The following is a 27,882-nucleotide window of genomic DNA, read 5'->3' on the forward strand; positions in this document are numbered from 1 at the left end:
TCAAGTGACACAGACATTTATGGTGAAATGATGAAGGAAAACCATGTTTCCCTTGAGATTTTTGGACAAATATTGGATGTAAGGAGGTGAGGCTGCCAGAATGATGCTAAGGAAGGGGACCACAAAGGCTTTGGAGGTTATAGAAATTTTGTTTCATACAGAGTGAGGAAGAAGACTTGGATCTGTGCATGACAACAGACACACACATCTCTGATGTTTTCTAAATGGACAGAGACCCTCAGTGAGGAAACATTGAGAATGTTCAATGTTGTGACAGTAGAGGGGAGACAATGTCCTTCCCCCCTTCCTTCCCTGCTGTCTCTGCCACATTCCACTACCATTTAGCACTTACTGCATTCTATTTGTACTATTGTTAGCTATAAACAATCTCCTTTACTCTCCTTAATAGGTTCATTCAGTTGACAATTATGGAGGTTATAAGTGTCAGCAGGCACAAAGGGGTAACACTGTAGGGAACATTCAATAAAGATGAGCCACCAGCCATGATGGTATGGTGACATGCCACTGATCCCAGCACCAGAGAAGTAGTCACAGAACGATCAGGAGTCTGAGGCAAGCTTGGGCTACAAGAGATCCTCCCTAAGACAATAATATAAATAAAAATGAAGAACAGCCTGTCTTTACAGTGGAGAGAGAGCCGATTGTGCAGTATGTAGGAACATGGCCTGACTTGGCCCTGTGTGCTCTCAGGTTCTGTCTCCCAGAACATGTAGCAGTTGGGGAGTTGAAGCCTCTTATTTGATAGACCAGCCTGGATTTCCTGCAGCAGGCAGAACCCTCCCTAGCCACCCAGCAGAGTCAAGGCCTTGGAGACAATTGCTGGGCCTCTGGACATGAAAGCCTTTGGTATAAGTCAGGGATGCTCTCCTAGCTTACATGCAATCATAAACATCTTGGATAGTTCCTAGAGGGGATTCATGTAATCCTGGCTGACTGGAGTCTTACTGATAAATTGAGCAGTGTGCAGAGAGGGCTTATTATACTATTGGCCTGGCCAAAGTGTCTAGGCCAAAGCCCAGGAATCTGCATGTCACCAAGACCATCTTTGGCAGTAGTTATCAGTCTTCCTAATGCTGTGACAGTCTCAGGTAGACATCACTCCAGGGAGAGAGAAGCTGCCTGAATGAATAAAGGAAGCTTAGAGAACAGGTTCAGTTCATAATCCTTGAAACCAGAGAAATCAAATGATATGGAATGATAGCACTCTTTTCCCAAGCAACTGTTACCAGATTGTCGTCGAAAAGTTCCCAGGGTCACTCATTTCTCTGTGTGTGCGCCTGTTCATAGGGATAACCTGAAACAGTCGAAATTTCCCATAAACATTACGAGCTTTTCTTTCCGATTAGTAGAGGGGAGTGCCAGAACTAAGACTGGTTGCTTGGAGACCTCTGGAGAAGCCCATCTGTATTGTAAAAGTGCCATCCAAAGAAACCCACCCTGGTCCTGAAACCAGAGCCTATGAAAGAAACAGTGGGAGGAGGGAGGGGAGGGGAATCTGTAGTTGGCATGTAAAAATGAATAGAGAATTTCTTTAAAAAAAAAAGAAAGAAAGAAAGAAAGAAAAGAAAAGAAACACATCCTGGTCTGAAACCCAAGCCAGTGAAAGAAACACTTTAACCCTGAAACAAGAACCAAAGAAACACACCCTGACCCTGAAACTACAGCCAAAGAATCACACTTTGGCCCTGGAACCAGAGCCAGTCAAAAAAATACTGTGGCCCTGAAACTAGAGCCAAAAGGCTAAAAAGGGCCAGTAAAAGAAACACACTTTGGCCCTGAAACCAGAGCCAACTTTGCCCCTGACCAACTAAATCAACCAATCCCTGAGCAGGAAAACCAACCAATCCCTGAGCAGAAAATCTTCTTCCTGGAAAAACTCTACCCCTAAGAAGCCCCACATAAACTTCTCGGCCTGCTCAGTTATCAGTTGTCCTTCTCCACCCTGGCAGAGTCAGCCTCTATCCTGATTCCTCCTTCCCAAATAAATCTCTTTCTTTCAAGATTTTGGGTGAAGATCTTCTTTCCCAGGTGAGGGACAGAGTCTCTTCTGGGATATTCCCTTAGGGGAACTGAGCAGAAGAAGAAATGGATACTTCTGCTGGGAAACCCCCTTGGGAAAGGAGCATAAGTAGCAACTTTTTTGCCAGCATCTGAGCAGATTGCTACATTTCTGAAGTGGGTTCCCCTTCGCAGAGTGAAGCAGAAGAATTAACATCTTGGGTCTGAGCTGAGAAGAAATGGCTATCTCTGCTGGGACTTTCCCTTAGCAGAGGAGAGCAGAAGAAATGGATACCTCTGCTGGGCAGCCCCCTTAAAGCGGGCAGAACAGAGCTAAGCTGTAATGGCTCTTTCTCAGAGAAAAGAAGGATTGCTACATTCTGCAGGGAGACCATTCTCCACAAGACCCCAGCTTCAGGTATCACCTGACTTCCCAACAAGTCAGGTTACCTTTCCCTCTGGAGCTGTAACATTTGCACCACCTTTAACAGCAAACATGTTACCTGCCTGGAGGCCAGGTTCCATGCAGAAATAAAAAGGAAAGTAACCAGACCTCTGGAGTGCTCAAAGTAAGAGGAAGTGTGTTATATGGCAGCTGAACTGAGGTTACAGGGGACCAGGGAGTGGGGAAGTATCAGGTGGCTCCCCAAAAAATCCAAGGCATATTTCTCCTACAAGATATATGTTCAACATTATCATTCTATTTTATAGATAAGACAACTAGGCCATCCAAGGATGCCTAAAAGCTTATGCTGAGGGTGAGATCAATCTTGAATTGTAAACAGGGGCATTGTGGGGGTTCAAATAAGAATGATCCCTGTAGTAGGACAGGCCCATAGGGTTGAAGAAATTGGCTCAAACCAGTTGCCAAGACATGCACATAATGTACTTCCTTATTAGCCATCCTGGAGTCTGCCTGAGAGTCTAGCAACTGTCAATTTCAGAGTTCCTGGTCACTGTCAGAGTTCCTGATCATGTGGAATCTGCCTCAGGGCCTAGCAACAGGCACTGTCAGAGTTCCTGATCATGCCCAGACAATAAGGGACAACCATGTAATGCCACCAGATTGGGACACAGACTGGTTGCTGGGAGGAGGGTATATAAATCCTTCCCTGTTATTAAATCAAGGAGTCTGATATGTGCCTACCATTTGACTCCCAGTGTCTGTGTCATTGATGCCACATCTTCTCATCTTTTCATTCAAGGGAGCCCTTAGGATCCAGCAACAGATCCCCATAGGCTCATATACCTGAATGCTTAGTCATCAGGGAGTGGCATCATTTGAGAAGGATTAGGATGTGTGGCATTGTGGGAGGAAGTGTGTCACCAGGGGTTGGGCTTTGAGGTTTCAGAAGCCAGGGGTGGCCCAGGTCTCTCTTGGCAGATCAGGACGTAGCTCTCAGTTACTGCTGCAGCAGCATTGGTGCCACCATGACGGTAATGGAGTAAATCTCTGAATCTGTAAGCAAGCCCACAATTAAATCCTTTCTTTTATCAGAGTTGCCTTGGTCATGGTGTCTCTTCACAGCAAGAGTACAGGGACTTAGAGAGGCATCTTTAGCAGAATCTTCTAGCCTAAATTTATTTGCTTGGGTCTGTAGGGAAGAGGATCTGCTATCTTCTACCCCAGTTTTGGAAGCCCTTAATCCAGCATAATCATTGGTGTTGTGGCAAGCCCCCACCTGCCACCACTTTCAGGGGATCAGAGAGAGTTTGCAAACCTCCCTTGGGCTACTTCATTGAACTGGACCAGTAGTTCATTCTTCAGTGACAGGTTACTTAAGGGGAGGTCCCTAGGGTTTGGGAAAATAAAGGCAATTATAGCTGCAGTCATTAGTACCATTTTTATTTTTTATTTTTTTTTATTTTTTTTGGTTTTTCGAGACAGGGTTTCTCTGTGTAGCTTTGCGCCTTTCCTGGGACTCACTTGGTAGCCCAGGCTGGCCTCGAACTCACAGAGATCCGCCTGGCTCTGCCTCCCGAGTGCTGGGATTAAAGGCGTGCGCCAACACCGCCCAGCTAGTACCATTTTTAGTACCTTAATGCTGTGCTGGAGAAGACACAGCCTTGCCCGATGCTCATTCTCTACCTGAAAGGAATCACTGAGCCTCAGTAAACCTCAGAGAGCACAGGTGGGTGGGAATGCCTAGCAGCTCCTGATGCCTTCCTGACCTCCATCTCATTTCAGCTCACTGAGTGGGGCACAACCTGGTTGAAACCAGTGCTCCATCTGTATCTAGCTGGTGACGCTTTCTCTCTCATCCTTCCCCTTGACCATGGAGAATCTCCTGGAAAGGGCGCATTGGCTTCAGGGAGGTGAGGACTGTACCATGTGACATTAGCAATTCCTTCCTTAGACAATCTCTTGTATTCTGGAGAGCTCTGTCATCATCTGAGATGTCACCGGTGTTGTGGAGACACCCATGACTCTTAGGGCATTTGTCCAGTGCCTATAGAGCTCAACCAAAGACATGTTGAAAAGACTGAGCAGGCTACTAGAGAGATAGAATGGAGAGCACAGAGATACCAGAGACACACAGAAGGAAGCTGGCATTTGGTCTCATGTAAAACAGCAAGAAATAGATGTACCAGGGGAAGGCACAGTGATTACTGGGCAGGAGATGGGGAGCTTCCTGGAGGAGTTGGACTTGACCTGGGCCTCCCAGGAGTAGGGTTCAGCAGCTCCTCTGGGAAGCAATGAGCCTATCCTTCTCTGGATTCCTAAAGGGCAGACCCAGAGTTAGGGATTTCTGATGTTTAATTTGTCAGAGCCAGGAGCTTACAGACTGCTCTGCTGGAGGTCTTCTGCTTTCCCTCTGAGTGAAGAAGGAATCAGGGGAACTACTTTAGTATCATCACTGCTCTTCATCCCCACTCCATTCCTTTAGGAATTGTTGTAATAAAAACAGGGAGAGGAACCCCCGGCAAAGCCTGAGGTTCTCACAACCACTAGCAGGGCAGGAGTCCCCAAGCATTGCTGTCTGCCAGTGAGTCCTAAGGTGTCTGAGGTCCCAGCTGCATGGGTGGCAACCTAGATCTCCAGTGTAGCCTGAGAGCTTTTAGAGGCAGTGTATTAGGACAGAGACAGTCCCTTTCCTGACAGCACAGGGTGAGGAAGGGGTGGTGAACCTGATGACTAAGTTTTGTCCTGCATGACATTTCCATCAATATGAAGGTCTGCAGCATCCAGGAAGTGACTTGGGCACCCCCACACTCCCTGAGTGCTTGTGGGTAGTACCAGTTTTCCTCTGGCTCTGACAACAGAAGACTGAAGACTCTGAAGCCAAGTTGCATCCTGTGCAACTGTGAATCAGTCTAAGGAGATTGTCTTGTGGGTCACCTTGTGCAGGGAGGCAGAAGAAGCAGCTGACCTCTGAGACACCCCCTACCTATAAAGGGATGGGAGGATTGATAGCCACAGAGGGGGAGACTCCTCTGGGCTTTCAGATCCTGCGAGGGCAGAGTCTCATCTGCCAGTCACTTCCTGAATGTGTATGCTTCTGTGTGTCAGGTTTGCCTGAGATGAAGTAGTGTGTAGGGCAGGTCCTGTCCCTTGGCTTCTGGAATCGGGTATTCCTGAGATAGCTAACCTTGGCTAGCATGGCTTGTCAGTGTAACACACCATCTAAAAGGACACAGTACACCTCATGTCATTCATTTGTTCTGGGGCCAAACAAGTACACTTCCTAACCTCATTTCCTAGAAACTTTTATTTCTCATCTTGATTAGAAATCTTAAGGAAGAGAAGAGCCATTAGCCATTCCCTGGGCTGTTTTTGAAAAGCGAGTCTTCGACTCCCTACAGATAATTAGTGGAAAGAGAGAGAGAGAGAGAGAGAGAGAGAGAGAGGAGAGAGAGGAGAGAGGAGAGAGAGATCTATGCCTTTATAAGGAGGAGGTGCTGAATGACATCCCTGTTTCTATGGGAATGCTCCTTGGAAAAGGCAACTACTGGTTAATTGGGGAAGAGGTCAGTAACACGTAGTTGAAGGCTGTTGGCAGTGACCCTAACAGTACCTTCCCTGAACATTCTATTTTACCCTGAAGAGCTCCTAGCATTCTCTTTGATGTCATTACCGTTGAGGCAACACCAACTGCCATTTGGGGCATTTGTACAGTGCCTCTGGGATTCACAAAGACACGTTGGTGAGACTGAGAAAGCTACTTGGGAGAGAGAATAGACAGTCTAGAGAAGAGAGAGAGGCAGGAGGAAGCTGGTCTTCTGTCTCAGGGTAAAATATCAAGAAATAAATGTTCCAGAGGAAGGTACAGTGAATCTTGTGAAGGGAATGGGGAGCTTCCTGGAGGAGGTAGGCCTTGAGTTGGGCCTTCCAGTAATGGGGCTCAGCAGCTGGGAGCCTCTGGGAAACAATTGGTCTATCTTGCTTCTCTAGGTTCCTAAATAGCAGGCACAGAGAAGAATTTCTGAGGGTTTGTTTGGCAGAGATCCAGGAATTTTCTAGTCTGCAGCTACTGTGCTGGGGGAGCTCCTTAATTTCATTCAGAGTGGAAACAGGGCAGCAAGAGGCATAGGATGATAGATGAGGGATCCCTGTCAGTACAGGGTGTTACTGAACTTCACCCTCCGCAGATTACTTTATGTTCCATGGATATCCAATTATAATAACAGGTAGATTAACTCCCCTGGGTATTCACCAAGGTCCCAGCCATTCAATTGCTCTTGGTCTTAGACACAGGTGGACAGGGCTTGGTGCTGCTAAGCACTATGGACTCCAGGACTTCCCTGCACCACGTCAGATACGAGCTGAGGTTGTCCTCCAAACCAGCATGGTTGGACAAGCTTATGAGTACCAGGGCCTATGAGATTGAGGCACATATCTAGCCATTGTGGTGGGGGATAGGGATATGGGTTATATGCCCCAGCTTGAGGATAGCTGCCCTGTTCCTTCATGGCTCTACAGATTCCAAGCATTCTCTCTTCCTCAGGCCTCTACTTGGGACTTAGTGTAAGTATTACAGCTTTAGGGGGAATGGCTTCCCCAACAGAAGTGTTACAGCTCTGCCCCAGCAGGCAAGGTTTCCCTAGTGCAAATGTAACAGCTCTGCTCTGAGGGGAAGTTTCCCAATGCAAGTGACACAGCTTTTTTCTGAAAGGTATCCTGGCAATCAGGAGTCAAGAAATACCACAAAATCACACCACACAACATACCTCACACAATATATTTATTGGGAGAGAAAACCCCAAGAGGGTGACTTTTCTGCTTGGGTGAGAAGCCACAGGGAATTGAGCAGAAGGCAGGCTATATATGGAGTTTCTTGAGAGTGGGGAACTTTCCAGTTTGGCCTGGGGTTGGTGGGACTTTTGCGGACTGATCTTGGGGCAAGCTCAGAGATTGGTATGATTCTTTTCCTGATCCTGGGATCAAGTCAGGGTCAGAATATTCTTTCCTTGGCCCTGGTCTCAGGGCCTTCATGGTCAAGTTCTTTCCATGGTGCTTTTACCCTACACTTAGCATTACCTCTCCTGGCCCTATGCCATTCAACTATGTAATTACACTTATGTTTATCTATCTCCAGGGACTACGGGGAAGGCATCGTCCCAACTCTCCCCTCACTAAGCAGGATCTGGAAATGAACAAGGTTGAGAAACTGACCATTCAGCTACAGATGATGACCTGTTAGAGGAATGAACTGTTTGGAATCCTCGACCATTATACCAACAATAACTTAAAAAGCAGGTATTTATTATGCCTAGTTCTCTGTTGACTTTCTTGAAATCACTATGTCAAGCCCAGATTTCCTTTGAGACAGGATGACCTCCATGGTGTCCTCATGCCCAAACTAATTTTCCCAAGTGCATCTGAGAGGCAGAACTTGATGCCCAGGTAGGGATGAGATGGGGACACAGGCTGTTCTGCTTCATTCAAATGAAAAGCAGAGCCTGTGGCCTGAGTCACCATCTGGGTATAGGAGAAATAGTGTGTGATTGCTCATCATTCATTTCAAGATGTCTTAACAGGTGTTGGCTTGTGGAAATAGCATTAGCAAAATACCGAAACAATGATTACAACAAAAGAAAGAGCAAATAAATAGCAAAACCTTGAACCATAACAAAGAAAACAAAACAAAACGCAAACAAAACCCAACCCCCCCCCAAAAAAAAAAAACAATTAAGGCCAGCAGCATTCTCTGCTGCACAGTTAGCAGCACAGACCTACAGCCTGTGGCTGGCCTTGGAAACATGGTAGGAAGGCAGTCAGTGATTGGAAAAAGCCTTTTCAAAGCTAGTATAGCCATGCCTCCTTCGAGCTTTGTAGGTCAAGTCCTCACAGAGACTAAGGATGAGCCGTTTTCTAGAACATTGTTTGTGGCACTATGGGAAGCTTTTGATAAATTATTACCCACTGCTGATCCTATAATGTCTTGGTCACTATTTGAATCTTTCAACCTACAAACACTTGTGTGCTTACTGGAGACCCAACAAATCCATGGGCAGCATCTGAGTGCCCAAGAACATCAAAGATGACTCAGATGTCTTCTATTAAATCCTTTCTCAGGACCAGTCACTTCAGGCCAGGCTGTGAAACTGAAGAATACCCTCTAATTTTACATATGGAGGAAAAAATGTCTAACACAGGAATAAGGGACTTCCGCCATCTCTGTGGTGCGTTTTCTTCAGCAACACTTGTGCATGACGTGGAGTCAGCTTCAACACTGGACTGGAGAATAAAATATGATGCTTTTGGGTGTGGTCTTTTTAGAAGAGTTTGACATCAACACGGTCTTCCATGACATATTTCCCACCATGTAGGGAGAGCAAGGGAAGTCAGTCGGCTTGCTAAAGCCATTGACATTAAACTGACAGAAAAAGTCTTGTTCACTCCATCTCTTCCCTCCATGTTGTAGTACCCCTCACAGGGGCCACTTGCTGTTGAATGTCAGGGTTCTCAGTAATTCTTGTCTCAGGTTTTCTGTATCTCAAGCTCATTTTTGATGCTTTCTTTTCTTCAGGAGTACTGAGTCAACAGACCCATGGATCTGATGGGGGCTGGATCACCTGGAGGTCAATTGGTGTTTGTCTCCCTGGTGAGTTCACGCCTATGAGGGGGTGTCTTCATCTGAGGAGGTCTTGATATGAGGGTGGAGAGCTTCCTGGATCCAAGGTGTCTGTGGCTTCTTCGGCCTCCTCAGTTCTCCCAAGGGCTGCTCTGTGAGAAGGAAAGGCCATCACACCCACAAGTAGCCTGGCTGGACCCACACAGGCTAGACAAAATCAGGGCCTATTCACACAGAAGAGGCCAAGGTCAAGAGCCCCAGCAGCATGAGTGTTGGGATGCAGTGGTGACTCACTTGGCCTGTGAGACTTAGTGCTCCTGCTGCAGCGGCTCTGTCTGCAGGAGGCTCTCATCCTGGACTGCTGCCTGTTCCAACTCAGATGGGAGATCTTCTGACCTAGAGGAGGAGGGCAGTTAGGGAACAGGCCTGGTGGGGACCTGCCATGTCAGCTATTGAGCCTGAACCAGCTTTAGTCAGCTGGACAGTCCAGTGTGACCTTTCAACTCAGGTCATTCCCTGCATTCCCCAAGGGGGAAGGGTCAGAGTGCAACTGAGCCTGGATTTTATTCTCAGCTTTTAAAATCTACTAGAAGATGAATTGAGAACTACACTGTGCTGGGCAAGAAAATCGGCACATTTCTCCAGTTGTCTAGATACATTATTTTGGGGAAAACAACAGTGTAGCAAGGTCTGAGTTACAGTTCAGGACAGATATGCGTGGCCTTGATTAGATACCAGGGAATGTGAGCAACCTGGGAAACTGAATGTAGTCCCTCCAGGGGAGCCTACACAACACTGCAGTGAAGGATCTGGTTATTGTTAAGGAACAGAAACCTGCCTGGTTTCAACTCCTCAACCACTAAATCTTCTTATACCCAGAAAAATCTTTTCACAGGAAACAGATGCACACTGGAGAGAGCCTGTAATCGGCAGGAGTGTGCTGCATGCACATCTACCCAAAGGTAGGAGCTTCTCTCTAAAGGTGATGTTCTGGAAGGAAAATGAAATGGTAGGAGCACACAGTGTCCTCCACAACTAACCCTCCTCCTGCTAAGTTGAGGGCTACCATAGGGAGATTTGTGGGGAAACACAGGGGACAAGGTACTGAGAAGATGCCAGAGAGCTCAGGAGGGAATAAGGGGTACACACTCCCCAGAAACACTAAGGATCGAACGTAGTGTTTCCTGGAGAAGTTCTGGTTGACTGGACCAGCACAATACCCTGAGGTGTTCTTTCTCTGGCTGTGACTGAGAGCCGTCCAGATGGAGAGACACCAAAAAGGACAGGGATCCAGGGAGAGGTGACCCACATGGTTCTAACTGCTCTCCCAGCTTGGGCTCCCACCTCATCTCAGAGACACTGAAGTGATGTTGCAGCTTTTCTGCCAAGTCCCCTTGCTGGGTGACCAGCTCCTTCTGCTTCAGCAGGTCCTTCAGTCCTTCATCCAGGCTTTCCAGCTCCTGTTCATTAGAAGATTGTATTCTCAGGGGAGGGTTTGCTCATGCACATGCATACATATAAACACATGAACACACACAAGTATATGTATGCACACTTATAAGCACACTGTAAAACAGGAACATGTTTAGTTTCCCAGTTAATGCTAATATAAGAGGCAATCACCAGGGATACTATTGAGAAGACTAACTTTTATTGGAAAAGAGAACAACACAGTGAGCATGAGAGATAGGCAGTTCAGACACTGAATTGCCTGTCCTGTAACCTAATACACAGGCAGGTGGACCTCTGGGGTCTTGGCCCATGAGCCAACCCTGCTTAGGAAGTTCCCCAGGCTGTGCAGTATAGGAATGTTCCCCAGCACAGGACCATCACATGGTGGTGGACCAGACCACTGGTCTTGTTCACTGCTTCCTAGGTGCCCCCAAGGTGAGAAACTTCCTCCAAAGGAGGCTCCCTTTACCACAGGCTGCCTCACTTCACAGCAAATGAGCTCAGAAAACTAGAAAACCAGTGAGCTCAGGAAACTAGAATATCTCCCCAGCTAGAATCTAAAAGAAACAATTCCTGCCTGTAAGGTGATGTGTCGGGAATTTGTTTGAGTAACAAGTGGCTGACTAAATCAGTGCCAAATGATTTTTATGCATTATTTCATGCTGAACAATATTCCATGGAGGGGCCCAATCATATTGTATTTTTTCACTCATCGAATGATGGACATCTGGATAGTTTCTACTTTGAGGTAATCTGAGGAATGCTGCTACAACCCTGATGTCACCTAGCTTCTCCCTGGACACCTACTTCATGTTCTGGAATCACTGGGTCACCTGAGATTGCAGTTCAACCTTCTGAAGAATTGTGTATGGCTTCTCACTGTGCTATATCATTTTATACCACCAGCAATGTCTGAGGGTCCTCATTTCTGCCAACCTTCCTTGAGGCTGATTTTAACTCAGAGTAAACAACTTTGAAGAAAAGCAGTTACTGAGTGCTACCGATACAGAACAAGGTGAGTGCTTTAGACCCTCGGGAGCCTAAGTGGGGTGCACTGAGACACTCCCATTCTCACACCACAGCATGGCTAGGGGACTTCAGCTGGACTGAGATGCAGCTGGAAGCACACTGCAAGTCAATCTCTCAAGGACTAACATGGAGGCCAAGCTCCAAGGCCAAGGTTAACTGAGCCAAGGTTAGGCAAAGGGGGAAAGCAAGTGGTAGCAGGCAATGTGGATGAGGACAAAACAGGACATAGAGAAGACACAGCAAGTCACCTGACCATTGAGTGTGCAGTCACCATTCATCCAGAGCAGACAAGGACGCAAACCCTCAGCTAGGCTATCCTACCTCTCAGACACCTTTATTTGCCACAGTGACCTCCTCCTAAACTTCATGTACCACATTCCTTTGATTTGCTCCAAGGATTTCCATGCAGATAAATGTTTTTCCCTATATAAACACCTGAAAACCATTGACTTAGAGTAGTTTTTGTGTCCTTTTGTCCTAGAGAGCTAGGTGAGCATGCAGAAAGATTGGCAGAGCTAGGTGGGCATGCAGAAAGATGGGCAGCAGCATGCAGAAAGATGGGCATGCAGAAAGATGAATACAAAGTGAGTGTGCACAGTACTTTTTCAACAAAGCTGGACTCCATGATCATTAAAGATGAGTAAGTGAACATATAAATATACAGAAACACACACACAAGAGTTTACATATCCACACACACTTGCACATATAAGCACCCAACTCACAAACACACACATAAGCACTTACCCCCATACATACAGAAAACATGGGCACGCATACATACATACTTACCCACACATGGTCACATACACACATACAAAGGAATGGTATTGTACAAGCAATAGACAATATTCACATACAGACAATCACAGGGAGTTACACACACACACACACACACACACACACACACACACACACACACACACACCCTGAACCAGAATGGCCAGTGAGAAGAACGCTGACTTGCAGCACATTTTCTGCTGCAGGGGGAAGTAGTGTGTCCTCTATGCTGTCTGTCAGACTGAGCCAGGCTCTGCTACCCCAGCCTGCACTTACATTTACTTTCATGAACTTAATCTATCCCAACACTCCCTGATTCCACAGGTTCCAAGTTGATCTATCACATTTCTTCACTAAACCTACCCTAGCTCCTCCAAGAAGACCTTGATAACTCAAGTGAAAGAAAGTGACCCATGGTCAACACCAGGAAATTTTCAACAGATGACAGTGCATATGATATGAATTCAGCCCAATGTCAGTCAGGAGGCCAGTGACATCACCTGCAGTGCTTTTCAGGAATGCAGCACTCTGCACAACTATGAGAGGGAATCTGTTCTGAGACACAGCCATGCACAGGATATAGTCAGCAACACAATGTCAGCAAGGAGATGTTTATTTTTAAAATAGTTGTTTTGTTTGTTTTTTGTAACTTATTAGAAAATACATTAATATAAGCACAATAAAAGTAAATAAACAAAAGAGAAAGCTACTCCATCCTTCCGCTTTCTGAGCAATTGAAACTTGTAACAATTGGATGAGACAAAACAAGACAGAAGGTCTACCTTGGAGAACAGGAGATCCAAAGAGTGCTGGACAGCCAGATTAGCCCAAACAGAAAATGTCAGGTTCAGTGAAAACCTGGGCTCTAAGGGAATAAGGGAGTGGGCCACAGATGATAACATGAGATTTTATTATGTAGCCTCTGAACACATCCACCAATGTACACATTTACACAGGCCTGCATAGATCATACACAGACCACAGAAATCAGAAGTGAGAAAAAAACATGAAGAGGACATCATGCTGAATAAACAGTCGAATTTAGAATATGCACATCAGGTATTTCAACTGAGACCCACAACACTACTATCCATCCCTTGGGACTAAAAATTCCTAGAAGAGAACACAGCTTAGTCAGATTATGTTGAGGTGATTGAACAAAATATTCTCTTGAAGCTTCAAATCTGTCACTCCAACCCTCAGCCTGTCAAAGTCCTCCCACATGTATGGTCATCCAGTCAGCTCCAGACTGGAAGATCCAGGATGGGAGAACTGTCCAGCACCATGCCCAGAAAAAGGGCTAACAAGGTGCTACTCAGGCTTCTGTCACTTTGAACCAAGAGCTTGGCAAAAGGAAGAGAGCACACTGGGAGGCAGGAAGAAAGAAGACCACATTCCACCCAAAACGTTGACAATGAGAACCACTCACTTGGCACTGGCACTGGGCTCTAGTCCTTGAAGGCTGCTTCCTCCCTGTGATCTCACATGACCCCTGCAAAGCAAATGAGCCACAGGCCACTGACATTATCAATAAAAGCTTTGTGCTGTTCCCTAAGTAACTCCCTACATAGCAGCCCTCTGATCATAATGACATGTAGGTGTGTGGTATGTGACTGACCCATCTCTATCAATGTACTGCAGCTTCTAGCAGAGCAGGAGGGTTTGCTTGTCAATTATTCAGTTTTTTGCAAGATGCTAACTCTCCAGAAAGACTTGGGAATGATCACAGAAAACAACACTTGGATGGTATGTAAGTGGGAGTCTGGATGGATGGTTATATGGGTGTCTCTATTTTTATGGTTGGACAGGTATTCAGCCTGTCCCCAATGCCTCGGGCTACCAGTTGCTGATCAGCAGAAGGCTCACAGATCATCTCATGGGCCTCCTTCAAGAGACTCTTCAGATCCTCACAGGAATCTTGCAGTTCAATCTGTTCCTTCCATAGCAGTCTGTTCTTGAGTCTCAACACATATACATTCTTCTTCAGCTGAGTCCAATCTCGGAGGACCTGGTCATGGAGGTAACTGAACAATCACCAAAACATTGTGAGCCCTAGTCAGCCTCCATTTGCCATTCCTACCCCCAAGTACCACCAGCCCTGAAAAGTCTCAGACCCCCAGACAGCCCAAGAAGGGAGCTCTCAGTAGCCAAGCCAGCATCACTTAGCTGCAGGCCAAATCCAGAGAATAACCAAATTCCAGAAAGATTCAAACTACTTCTGAAAACCCTGGTACCAAAATAGATCCTGTCCCTCTGAGAACAGGGCACAGCCCACACCTGTGCTTAACTGTTTATGATATTGGGAAAGCATCAGCAGGTAGAGGGCAAACACTCTCGAAAAGAGGGCAGAAGCCCCAGCCAGTCTATGACTACCATGGAAACCAGCTCTGTGCAGCCCCAACGAAAGCCCCAGAGGACCTGGGCTGTCAGACATCCCCTTCATGGTGCAAACCAGTTTTCTATCTAAGGCTCCCAAGGCTGGCAGGACAATGATGGTAGGGCCTCAGTGTTTTTCTCACATTTAGTAAAACTGAGTCCAAGAGGCACAAGTCCAAGGGCCACAAGGCAGGCTGCTTGCTAAGAGGCAGACAGGCTGGAACCAGAGCCCTCACTTTGGGTCAAGGACAAAGAAGGGCAGAAACAGTCTCTCCCATGCTAAACTGGGCACTTACCTGATGGATTCAGTCTCCTCAATCAGCCCCTTGCAATTGTCCAAGACATCGCTGATCTCCATGGGCAATTTCTGCAGCTCAGATATCATCTGATTATGCTCCATTTTGAGCATCTAAAGCTCAAAATTCAGCCTGTGGTAGGGCATGGCCCCAGGAGAAAAGAACCTCATGAACACAGGCCACAAGGATCACATTAATGAGGCTGTGTCATGGACTACCCTAGCCCAGTGGATGCCACAGCCTGGCAGTTGTACACTGGGAGCTTCTGGTGCTTATTAAATTTCCCATCCTGTCCCCAGGCCAGAAGATGCAGCAGGTCCAAAGGGAAGGAGCCAGGGCTGCATGAGCTCCCTCTGTGGGCCTAGAGCTATAGATTAGCTCTCTAAGATTTTCCCAGGAGTCTGTGCCAGGTGTCTAGACCCACCAGAAACCTATGATGACACTTGTCCTGTCTTCACAACAGGGATTCTCATTCTTGTGTGCCTATTGCTAAACAGAGGACCGGAACAAACAATGAGTATTTCCAGGGAGGAGTCCCAACTTCAGGATGGCTTTATAAACTCCACAGGGAATTCCAATATTCCACCAAGATGAGCACAGTGCCCAAGCGGCATGCTGCTCAAAGTGGGCTTCCCTGGCCTCAGCAGTGCCATCTCCTGGAAACTGTGTAAAATCCTCAGGCCATGCTTCAGAGCACAGACTCTCAGGAGCACACAGACAACCCCCCCCCACACACACACACATACACCATGCAATCAAGATACCCAAGAAATGCAAGGAATGACATTGTCTCAGAGTATAAGGAACAAGACCAGAGAGGAGCAGTGATGAACTCCAGGCCTTCCAGCCACACACTGAGATGGATGAATGGACCAGGTCCCTCCAGCTACTGCCAGGAGCTTTCAGCACACAATCATCTGCTGGTCAAGCACAAAGACTCACCACACACTCACAGCACCTAGCATCTCCTACAAGCCAACACCTGTCAAGGCATCTTGAAATGCATGTTGAGAGCTCACACACTACTGCCCCTATCCCCAGACCGTGATTCAGGCCACAGACTCTGGTGTTCATTTGGAGGAAGCAGAACAGCCTGTGTCCCCAGCTCAGTCCTAACCAGGCTTCAAGTTCTAGATCTTGACTCCACTCAGGAAAATTAGTTTAGGCACCAGGACACCCTGGATGTTCAGTCTCCTGTTCCTCTGGAAACCTGGGCTTGATACTATGATGTCAAGACGGCCAGCAGCGAACTGGGCATAGTGACTACCTGTTGTTCAAATCCTTGTTGGTATAATTGGCCAGGATTCTACGAAGCTCATTTCTCTCGCATGTCATAATATGTAACTGAATGGTGAGTTTCTTTATTTTTTTTTTTTTTCATCTGCTGCTCCTGCTCAGTGAAGGTGGAGAGTTGGGATGGTGCCTCCTCAGTAGTCCCTGCTGGTAGATAAAGAAAAGTGAACTTGTATACTGAATGACATAGGACCAGGAGAGTCCATGCAGAGTCCCAAGAAGAAGCCTGAGGAAATGCTAGGGACCCAGTAAAGCTTCCAAACAGGAGGGCAGCTATCCTCAGACTGGGGCCCCCGAGCTCTGTCTCTGTCCTCAACCATCATGGCTAGCCTTGTGCCTCACTCCCTAATGCCCTGGAAGGCATAATGTATCCCAGTCATGTAGATTTGGAGGACAGTGTCAGCTCATATCTAATATGATGCAGCTAAGTCCTGTTGTCCCTAGAGCTTAGCCGCACCAAGTCCTGATCGCATGTGCCTAAGACCAAAACATCTGAATGTCTGAGACTTTGGTGCATGGCCAGGCGAGTTTCCCTCCCTTCCTATTGGCATCAGATTTCCATGGAAACTGAAGGAATCCACTGGATGAAGTGCAGCAACACCCTACCCAGAGAGGGACAGCTCAGTAGTCCTTGTGTTCCTCCTGCCCCTCTTTGCCAATCAGAATAAAATGAAGGAGTTCCCAGAAAAGCAGCTAGAGATTGAATAATACATGGCTCTCCTAAACTAACCATCAGAAATTCTTAACAATGGGTCTGCTCTTTAGAAACCTACAGAAGCAGGATAGGCCCATTGCTTCCCAGAAGCTCCCAGATGCTGAGGCCCATACTGGAAAGCCCAACTCAAGTTCACCTCCTCCAGGAAGCTCCCAATCCCCAGCTCAGGACTCACTGTGCCTTCACCAGAACCATTTATTTCTCCATGTTTTACACTGAGGCCAAAGGCTAGCTTCCTTATGCCTCTCTCTGGTCTCTCTATGTTCTCCATTTTGTCTCCCAAGCAGCCAGCTCAGTCTTACCAACATGTCTATGGGCACTGAACGAATACCCCACAGGCATGTGGTGTTGCCACGACACTAGTGATATCATAGATACTACCAAGGTTGTCTAGGATATAATAGAATTTCCAGAGAAGGGATTATTAGTATCACCTTCAGCATCCCTCACCTACCTACTAACTAGCTCTTTTGCCATGTTGCCCTTCTTGGGATCCTTCCCAGAAATATAGACAGACCTTCAGCACCCTCTCCTTACAAAGCCAGGGATCTCTCTTTGCTTCTTTAGAACATTTTCACTACTTCATGTATGGGAAGTTGAACATTCTATTCCCAACACATCCAAGGAAATGGTTCATCCTTTCTTGACATCTCTAATCAATAACATGGGAAATAAAGGTTGCTAGGGAATTAGGTCAGGATGGTTGGGAGGAAAGATCGTCCCCTGATGTGAAAAAGCACATTTTGGATTATTCACATGACTTATAACAGTATGTGGGTTTGTGAAGATTGTGGGTATCCAGTCAGAACAAAGATAAGTCTCATTGTTAATGAGGAAATTACCCTGAATCATCAGCAAAATGCATCATGATGTCAGCAATTTGTGATCAACTAGTGACATGTCAGACCAGATGCTAAGGAGCCCTCAGACACAAGAGCAAACACTCCCAGAAAGAGTAATGGCCCATCTATACACTACAGTTTGAGGAAAGATGAATGGCTAGTGAGAGGCCAAACAGATATATAAAGGCATTTACAGAAAATCAAATGTGTCATAGTCATGGGAATAGTATGTACTGTGTCACTGCTGTGGTGCTTCACCTAGAGCTACACAAGAGCCAAATTCCTTGATCTGGAGCCACCTGTGACAATGCACATGCCCTTAGGAAAGGTGGCACAGCCAGCTTAAATTACAACATCCATTGGAGCATGAGAGAGGCAGGCAAAGGGCACAAGAGGACAGGTTATTAGGGATCCTTCACCATAGACCTTTCCCAGAGCAACACTTCACACTTTTGAATTTACTGACAGTTCTGAAATGAATAACTAGCACCATGTTCAGCCTGGATTGAAAATTCTCAGAAGCCTGGACTGTGGCTTCAGACGTGTACTTGGTAGATCCCAGAACAAATGAGTGACGTGAGGCAAATTATGTCCATTCAGATGTTATATCACACTGACAAGTCACACTAGACAAGGTGAGCTATCTCTGTAATACCCAATTCTAGAAGTTGTAGACAGTGCCTGCCCTACACACTGCTTCATCTCAGTCAAACCTGACACACTGAAGCAATCTCATTGTCTGACAGATGAGACTTTGCCCAAGCAGGTTCTGAAAGCCCAGACTTGAGTCTCCCCTCTGTGGATGTCAGTTCTCTCATCTCTCTATAGGGAGGTGGATGTCTCAGAAGTCAGCTGGTTTCTTTTGTCTCCTTGAACAAGGTGACCCTCTTAAAGTTTACTCACAACTGCGGAGGATATACCTTGGCTTCAGAGCCCTCAGCCATGTGCTTTCAGAGCCTGGAGAAAATTGCTACTGTCCACAATCACTCACATAGTAGAGAGATGCCCAAGTCATTTACTTGATGCATCATAGTCTCATGTTAGTGGAGAAGCCATGCAGGGGCAGAACATGGTCACCAGATTCGCAAAGCCATCCTCACTGACAGTCCAGGACACCCAGAGCTGCCAGGAAGGGGAGAGTCTCAGTGCAGATCCACTGACTGTAACAGCTCTCAGGCTGAAGTGAACATCTGTGTGCCACCCACAGCTGGGAACTCAGAAACAACAGGGGTCACTGAAAGGCAGCAGCACTTGGTGGCTCCTGCCCTGCTAGTGGCTGTGATGTCAAGTATGAGAACCTCAGGCCTTCTCAGGCACTCTCTTTTCCATATTATCACACAACCTAAAGGACTCCGGTGGGGGTGAAACTCAGTTATGGTGCAGAAATCTCATTAGTTCCTCTGTGCCTCCTTCCCCATTCAGAGTGAAAGCACAGGGTACCCAGCAAAGCAGCTTCAGCCTTGTCAATTCCTGACTCTGCCAAACGAATCATCATGGATCCTTGATCTGGCTCTGCTCTTTAGAAATTCAGAGAAGCAGGATAGGCCTATTGCTTCCCAGAACCTCTCAGTTCCTGAGCTCTAGCCCTGGAGTGCTCAAGCCCACCACATCCAGAGAGCTCCCCAGCCCCTTCCCAGCACTCACTGCGTCTTCCTCAGGACCATTTATTTCTCTATTCTTTCCAATGAGACCTAGGGCCAGCTTCCTTCTGCCTCACTCTGGTCTCTCCATGCTGTCCATTCCTCCTCACAAATAGAACAGCATGTCTAGAGGCAAAGATTGTGCTCACTGAACAAATGTCCTCAAGGCAGTCAGTGCAGCTACAACACTAGTGACATCACTGGGGATTCCAAGAGATCTCCAGGATGCAATAGAATGCCCAGCAAAGGGTCTGCTGAGGTCATGGGGCAAAGTCTTTGCCTCCTTACTAATTAGTTCTCCATGAACTGACCAGAAGCTGAGGTTTCTTTCCAGGAGTCTCTCCTGTGACACAGGGGAAGCCATTCAGCTCCTCCTCCTTCCAAAGCTAGAGATTTCTCTCTGCTTCATTAGAATCTTTTCACTACTTCACCCATGGGGAGTTTAAGGCTCATTTTATAAGCACTGCCCAATAATGCCCCTTCCCCTCCTTGGCATCCATACCTAAAATTATGAGAAACAAAGCATGCCAAGGAATTAGGTCAGGATGATGTGGAGGAGGAGGGTTGAGTTCTCTGAAGTGAGCAAGCACCTGGGGAAGGCTACGGCTAAGGGGAGGTGACAATTGGGAATTTGTAATTGAGCTGAGACACTTATGAGACTCTAACTGCTCTAGAATGTCCTCTCTACCTGCCTGGAGTCTTAGCCAGGGTTCTCTAGAGTAACAGAAGTTATAAAATGAATCTCTTTATGCATAGGGTATTTGTTAGAAAGGCTTACAGGCTATGCTCTAGCTAACCCAACAATGGCTGGCTATGAATGGAAAGTCCAAAAATAGAGTAGCTGCTCACTCCACAAGACTGGATGTCTCAGCTGACTGCGATATTATGCTGTAATCTTTTTTTTTTTTTTTTTTTTTAAAGATTTATTTATTATGTATACAGTGTTCTGCCTGCATGTATGTCTGCAGGTCAGAAGAGGGCACCAGATCTCATTACAGATGGTTGTGAGCCACCATGTGGTTGCTGGGAATTGAACTCAGGACCTCTGGAAGAGCAGTCAGTGCTCTTAACCTCTGAGCCATCTCTCCAGCCCCCTATGCTGTAATCTTAAAGAAGTAGGCTCTAATGCCAGTGAAGGAATGGATGTGCTCACAAGGCAAGAGCAAGCAGAAAAAGAGTAAAAGCTTCCTTCCTCCATGTCCTTCTATAGGCTTCCAGCAGAAGGAGTGGTCCAGATTACATCTGGATTAAAGATCTGAATTAAAGGTGTGACTTCCTTCCTCAAATCCACACTAAAGTAGTTCTTCCTTAAGCAGAAATCTCCCACAGATGTGCCCTCTATTTTTAGGTGTTAGTTAATCTTAGATGTAGTAATGTTAACAACCAAGAATAGCCATCACAGTGTTATTCCCTCTTTACTAATATTTATGAGCAAATGGCTCCCTTAAAGAGTGAAAGGAAAGAGTGATAATAATCAGCAGGTTCCTGTTAATCAGCTGTAGATCTCATGGTCATGATGACTTTTATTATCCTTATGGCCATGGATGGCTGAAATAGGAATAAATACCTGTCCCTGGTTTCTAGGTTAGGAGGAGATCAGCTAGAAACCCAGTTACAAAAGAAACTGGTCTATCTCTATAATTGAAAATTTGAAATTCAAATAATGATGTTATGTCTGGTAGTGGAGGAAAAGGGTCCAAGAAGCAGAAAATGGGAAAGAAAATGGGAAGAAAGCACACAGACTGGACCTGTCAGAAAGAGTGGGGTGTCAGAACCATGTGAGTTTGGACTCGAACTCATCCAGACCACATCTTGCTTACTCCATGAATTCTGAGAAAGGAAAAAAAACTCCTATTTAAACTGGAGGACCCAGGAATGACTTCTGTGAGGTCTGTATTGCAAACAGCCGCTAGAAGCCTCCTGTTGCTTTAACAGCAAAAATGGTTTACTAGGATTTGAAGTTTCTCTGATGGTCAAAGAGGCAGAATTGGAGACAGCAGCAATAGGAAACAAATCATACTTCAGAGTTAAATTATGTTACAGAGCTCACCACTGACATTAGCATGATGAGTGTGGGCACTGCAGTGTGTGTCACCAAGAATAATGACAATAGACAATGTGCCTGGTGCTGCTTTAGAAGCTTTCAACATCCACGGCTCTGAAAATGGGATCCAGCCTTCCCCAAATCATCAAGCAGAATGGACTCCTCCATTTCTCTAGAACATAAGCTCTGGCATCCAGTTGGTGATTCAGGCTCGTATTTGGGACCTGGTCTCTGCAGTAAGGGATAAGGGCTTCTCATGGGAACCCCTCCATCAAAACACTGGAAGGATGGTCAAAGGTGCTGTCAGTCAACAGCCCCTCTCCATGTTACCCTGCAGCCTCCAGAACGGGCTTCAATAGTCAAATTTATCAACTTTTCCTTTGTGGCTTGGGTTTATCGTCACTTATTATTTGACTTATTTCATTTCTGATATAAATCCTTTTAAATTATTCTTCCTACGGTTGAAATTTCACTATGGACATAGAATCCTATTCATGGAGGGTCAATTTTCTTTGCAGTAAGCTGAGGTTTATGTTTTCCCTTTTCTGGCTTGCTGTGATGGCTAATCTTGGCTGTCTACCTGACACATAGTTGAGGATTTGACCCCATCAAACTGGCTTGCTGGCAAGTCTCTTTGGCATTTTCTTGTTGCTAATTGATGGAGGAAGCTCAGCCCCCTGTGAGTAGTGCCATCCCTAGTCATGTTAGCCTGGGCCTCAGAGGAAAGCTAGCTGAGCAGAGCAGTAAACAGGATTCTCAGTGGTTTCAAGCCCCTCCCTTGGGATCTTGCCTTGGCTTCCCTTGATGATGGACTGTAACCTGTGAGGTGAATAAACCCTTCACTTTCCCAGATTGGCTTTTTGGACTTTTATCACAATAGAAAGCTAACTAGAACACTTGCCATATTCTCAGGACATGCTCTCATATCCATCCTTCTCCTTCCGTCCTGTAGCCTCTCTTTTCACCAATTACAATTTTCTGGATACTGAAATCTGTTGCAATATCCACATTACCAATCACACCCACTGCTTACATATCTCCATTAAAGTATTTTTTTATTTTTTTTATCTCATATGTCATGTTTCTCTCTAATATGGCATGCTTCCCTACTTTACCCTTTTAAAATTATCTCTGGATGTTCTTGCAGGTTAATCTTTAAAAATTATCCTTCTGGGCTGGAGAGATGGCTCAGAGGTTAAGAGCACCAACTGTTCTTCCAGAGGTCCTGAGTTCAATTCCCAGAAACCACATGGTGGCTCACAACCATCTGGTGCCCTCTTCTGGCCTACAGGCATGCATGCAGACAGAACATTGTATACATAATAAATAAATCTTTAAATAAAAAAAAAGCAAGATGAAGCTTTGTCTCTTTAAAAAAAAAATATCCTTCGCCCAATAATAGAACATTTATAGTTACATTATTAAGTTCCACAGAAATGGGTGATGTATTGTATTCACATTTTCTAATTAATTTAGCATAACTGACCTTTTATATTACCTACTTATCCACAAAACTTTAAAAACTTCCATTCATTTAAGTCTTTAGCATCTTTCAGAACATCAGCTTTGAAGGTCTTGCATGTATTTAGGATTGCTCTTGGGTACTCCATAGCACTTTTTATTAATAGCATGCTTTTAAAGTGCGCTTATATAAAATGTCTTGTCATACATTTTTAAGCCTTTTGTGAGTGGAATTGTTTCCCTGATTTCTTTGTCAGTATGTTTGTGATTGGTGTACAGGAAGGCCACTGACTTTTGTGTGTTTATTTTACAATCTTTCACTTTTATGAATCTATTTGTCAGGCTTAAGGGACTTCTGATAAATTTTTAGTTTTATTTGTTTAGAATCATATCATCTGCAAATAAGGACATTTTGACATCCCCTTTCCATTTGTATCCCCTTTATCTCCTTCAGTTGTCTTATTGCTCTTGCTAAGAGTTCAAGTACTATATTGAATAGGAGTGGAAGGAGTGAATATCCTTTTCTTCTTCCTGCTTTTCTGGAACTGCTTTGAGTTTTTCCTCTATTCAGCATGATGCTGCTGTGGGCTTGTTGTACAATGACTTTATTAGGTTGAAATATATCCTCTATATTCCTATCCCTAGATTCTCCAGAACATCTCTCATTGATGAAAGCTGGATTTTTACAAAGGCTTTTTTTGCTCATATACACACATGTTCATGTTGGGTTTTCCTTTATTCATTTCATGTGGTGGAATAAATATGTTGATTTGTGTATGTTGAATTATCCTTGCATGTTTGAGGTGAAGACAACTTGACCATGGTGGATGATTTTTTTTATGTGACCCTGAACTTGATTTTCAAGTATTTTATTGAGAATTTGTGTGTATATGTTCATCAGGGTAATAGGCCTATAATTCTATCTATCTATCCATCTATCTACTATCTATCTATCTATCTACCTACATACCTATCTGTCTCCCTCTCTCGAAACCAGGATATCCCTGGCTTAAAAAAAAGAATTTGGATGAGCTCTTTCTTTTTCTATTTTATGGAATAGTCTGAGGAGTGTTAGTTGTTCTTTAAATGTCTGTTCAAATTTGACACTGAATTTGTCCTGTTCTGGCCTTCTTTTAGTTGGGAAATTTTTTATTACTGCTTCTACACCATTAGACTATTTAAACTTTTCATGTTATCTTGACATAATTTTGGTGGATCACAGACATCTGAAAATTCACCAGTTCTTTAAAAAGATTTTCCAGTTTGGTGGAATATAAACTTTTAAAGGATTAAATTCCCTCCATGTCTCCTCTTTCCTCCTTTGTTTTATTATTTTCATCCTCATCTTCCTTTTGGTTAATTCGGGTAAAAATGTGCTCATCTCGTTAATGTTTTCAAAGAACCCACTCTTTGTTTCACTGTATCTTTATGTTTTTGTTTTTATTTCACTGATTTCAGTCATATTTAAAGGGACATCTGTATCACACCCTTTCCACAAGGCTCAAAGACCACCATGGAAGATGAGGCAGGAAGACTATAGGAGCCAGAGGTCAGGGAGGATTAGAGCAAACAGTGTCTTCTGGCCATGACAGGACCACTGCACTCATGACTCAGAGCTGCTGTGGTCATTGTCCAATATCAAGCTGGTCAACATTGAAGCATGGAGTGGGAAGGGTCCTTGAGCCCCTACTCCTAACTGATGAGCTTTGGACCATTAATGGCTTCTGACAAATGGAGGGTCAGTTTTCTTTAAGAGTCTGCCCCTGGGGTTATTAAAAATTAATGTAATGAAGAAGATATAAATTGGTCATCATAGATGTAGGGGCAGACTTGGGATGACAAAATGGGAGGAATTGGGTGGTGAATATTTTCAAAATGTATTTTATGCATTTCTCAAAGAACAAGTAAAGTATATTGAAGTATATTCATTAAATTATTATTGTAAAAATTATTATTATATAAGGATATTTTATTAAATAACATTAATGAATTCTGTTAATCCCAATGTGTCTGTCAACTTCTGGGTTCACCCACAGGGCATTATCTTTTCTGCCCCTAATAGTGTTTTGTTTCAAATGGCAGCCTACAAAATGGGGAAGGGTTTTTTTTTTTTCATCAACTACATATCCAATAGAGGTCTAATATCCAAAATACATATAGAACTAAAAAAATTGTATATGAGGAAAATAAATAACACATTTAAAAACTAGGTATAGATCTAAACAGAAAAGTTTCACTAGCAGAAATTCTAGTACCTAGGAAACACTTAAAAATGTAGTCTTTAGGGCAATGTAAATCAAAACTATTTTGAGATTTCATGTTACATGACTTAGAATAGATAAGATTAATAAAAACAAATGATAGCTAATGTTGTCGAGGATGGGGAGCAAGGGAAACACTCATCCATTGCTGGTGGGAATGTAAACTTGTACAACCACTATGGAAATACATGCAGCTGTTCCTTGGGAAACTGGAAATCGATCAAGACACAGTATATCGCTCTTGGCATATACCCATAGGATGCTTCACCTACAACAGAGACACAGTAAGTGTTCTCTTTCTCTCTCAACCATGTTCATTTATGCTCTATTTGTAATAGCCATAAATTGGAGACATCTTAGGTATTCAACAGATGAATGTATAAAGAAAATGGGGTATATTTATACAATGGGCTATTACTCAGCAGTTAAAAAGGAAAAAGGAAATCATGAAATTCATGGGTAAATGCATGGAGCTAGAAAAAAACCATCCTTAGTGAGATAAGATACCCGGAAAGACAAATATGGTATGTTTTTACTTATATATGGATGTTAGCTGTTGAGTCAAAGATAAGTAAGTTACAATCTGTATAACCACAGGTTAGGTATAGAGTAAGGGACTGGGGGGGGGAGGTACAGATCTCTATAAAGGGGGAATAGAATAGATTGTTATGGGTGGGTGAGGAATGGAGTCTGGAATAGGATGGTCAAATGAGGAGGGAGAAAGAAGAAGGGGCAAATAAATATAGGGAGGGAGAGGTAAAATTAAGGGCCATTTGAGGGATCTTATGGAAACCTAATAGAGTAGAACCACTCTAAAATATATACATATATGAAGGGGATCTAGATGAAATACCCCCACACAGAAAAGAAAGCACAAATAAACAAAAACAAAACAAACAGAAACCAGAGTGTAGGAGACAAAGACCCAACTGGATATCTCTTGTTGCCAAATGAAGCTTGCAGTACTGGCAATGGGTTACATCTAGTCAAGTTGTAGGTGAAAGGTGTCCAATAGTGATCTCAAACAACCCAGGGTATTGCAAGGCTATTGGTTGCTCTCCATAAACTGACAGGAAGGTGGGGTTCCTGAAGATGACAATGACACAACTCATTGAACATGGAGAAGTCAAGCTAGTGTCTCCCTAGAGTCTTCACCACTTATAGACTAGATTTCATGGGACTGAAAAGCACTCTGCTCACTATCAAAGGAGAAAGGTAAACACCAACCCAGCTACAAAACCACCATCTAGAATGGTGACTGCATCCAAGATATGCTGGTGCAGTAGTGGAACAAAGCTTGTGGGAGTAATCACCCAGTACCTGACTTGATTAAAGGCCCATTCCCTGACAGGGAAGGCATACGCAGCACTGCTTGGCTGGCCAAGAACCTAAGACTAGATAGGCTAGGGTCTATAGGGAAAACCAAATACTACTGTTCTGCTTAAGGAACATAGCAATAAAATGATTCCTAACAACATCACGCTATACTCATAGACAATTCATTTCTCAGCCATCCATCATAGGAGCAGCTTCCTCCTGCAGCAGATGGGAACAAATACAGAGACCCTCAGCTAGACAATATGCAGAGAGGAAGAGATCTTGAACACTCAACATTAAACAGGACCTCTCTAATCAGACTCCTCCCCTCAGGACATAGGAAACCCTGTGGAAGAGGAGGTAAAAAGAGTGCCATAGAATATTGTGGATGGCAAGACCACGGTCCATCTACCGAGGGGAAGCACAGATATGGAGTGGAGCCAGACTAACCCTGAGAAAAGCTGCACTGCATGTGTTGCAAGCAGTGGAACTGGAGAGGGAGGAATGCCCCATCCACTTAGAGCCCAGAAGATCACACGAGTGCTGTGGGATGTGTTTCTGTACACTGTGAAAATGTGTTGCTCTGATTGGTTGATAAATAAAGCTTCATTGGCCAATGGCAGATCAGGATGGAGCCAGGCAGGAAAATCCAAGAGAGATAGAAAAAGGAGAAAGGAGAGGCAGGAGAGACTTGAGCCAGATGCCCAAAGAGCAACTTGTAATGGGAAGCAGGTAAAGCCAAGGAACATGTGGTGATACATAGATTAATAGTTATGGGTTGAGCCAGGTGGTGGTGGTGCATGCCTTTAATCCCACCACTCGGGAGGCAGAGCGAGGTGCATATCTGAGTTCGAGCCCAGCCTACTCTACAGAGCGAGATCTAGGAAAGACACCAAAACTATACTGAGAAACCCTGTCTCGAAAAAAAAAAATAGTTATGGGTTGACTTGAATTATAAGAGCTAGTTAGTAAGAAGCCTGAGCCATAGGCCATATAATATACAATTAATATTAAGCCTCTGAGTGATTATTTTATAAGTAGCTTCAGGACCTTGGAGCTGGGCAGGACCAGAGAAACTTCCGGCTACACATGTGTATCAGATGCTAGATACTGGGCTGTAGGAATTTAATTAATAAAGCTGGATTTTGGTAATGTTCCATCTGAATATTTCTGTGCTCCATTCCTTCATTGTGGAATAAGAAAATAATTTTTTGGTTTGTTTTACTAGACCAAATTAAGAGACTTTTTTTCTAAGGGACCTTGGACTTTCAAAATGTAAGTCTTAAAGTTTGTGGGGTTTTTTAAGCATACACTGCGTTTTATATTATGATATTAACATAA

The 27,882-nt window shown here is 44.6% G+C and overlaps 3 long non-coding RNA genes across 6 annotated transcripts; 2 read left to right on the forward strand and 1 right to left on the reverse strand.

Annotated features, from left to right (window-relative positions):
• The first annotated feature begins 6,101 nt into the window (after positions 1 to 6,101).
• Positions 6,102 to 10,490, forward strand: LOC131919574 (uncharacterized). 2 transcript variants are annotated; one of them, XR_009381296.1, is made up of 5 exons: positions 6,102 to 6,284; positions 7,557 to 7,717; positions 8,537 to 8,643; positions 8,991 to 9,065; positions 9,931 to 10,490. It is a non-coding gene; the product is annotated as an uncharacterized LOC131919574 (long non-coding RNA). The 2 variants fall into 2 exon arrangements; XR_009381295.1 differs by lacking the exon at positions 8,537 to 8,643 and having other exon boundaries at positions 9,931 to 10,484.
• LOC131919575 (uncharacterized) lies at positions 9,460 to 18,161 on the reverse strand. 3 transcript variants are annotated; one of them, XR_009381298.1, is made up of 4 exons: positions 16,236 to 18,161; positions 14,969 to 15,100; positions 13,726 to 14,320; positions 9,460 to 10,495 (listed from the first exon to the last, which is right to left on the reverse strand). It is a non-coding gene; the product is annotated as an uncharacterized LOC131919575 (long non-coding RNA). The 3 variants fall into 3 exon arrangements; XR_009381299.1 differs by lacking the exon at positions 14,969 to 15,100 and having other exon boundaries at positions 16,236 to 18,159; XR_009381297.1 differs by having other exon boundaries at positions 14,969 to 18,159.
• LOC131919576 (uncharacterized) lies at positions 12,095 to 24,962 on the forward strand. Its single transcript, XR_009381300.1, has 2 exons — positions 12,095 to 14,341; positions 22,650 to 24,962. It is a non-coding gene; the product is annotated as an uncharacterized LOC131919576 (long non-coding RNA).
• The last annotated feature ends 2,920 nt before the right edge of the window (positions 24,963 to 27,882 follow it).

This window comes from Peromyscus eremicus, chromosome 9 (assembly GCF_949786415.1).
Source record: "Peromyscus eremicus chromosome 9, PerEre_H2_v1, whole genome shotgun sequence".
Taxonomy (NCBI): domain Eukaryota; kingdom Metazoa; phylum Chordata; class Mammalia; order Rodentia; family Cricetidae; genus Peromyscus; species Peromyscus eremicus.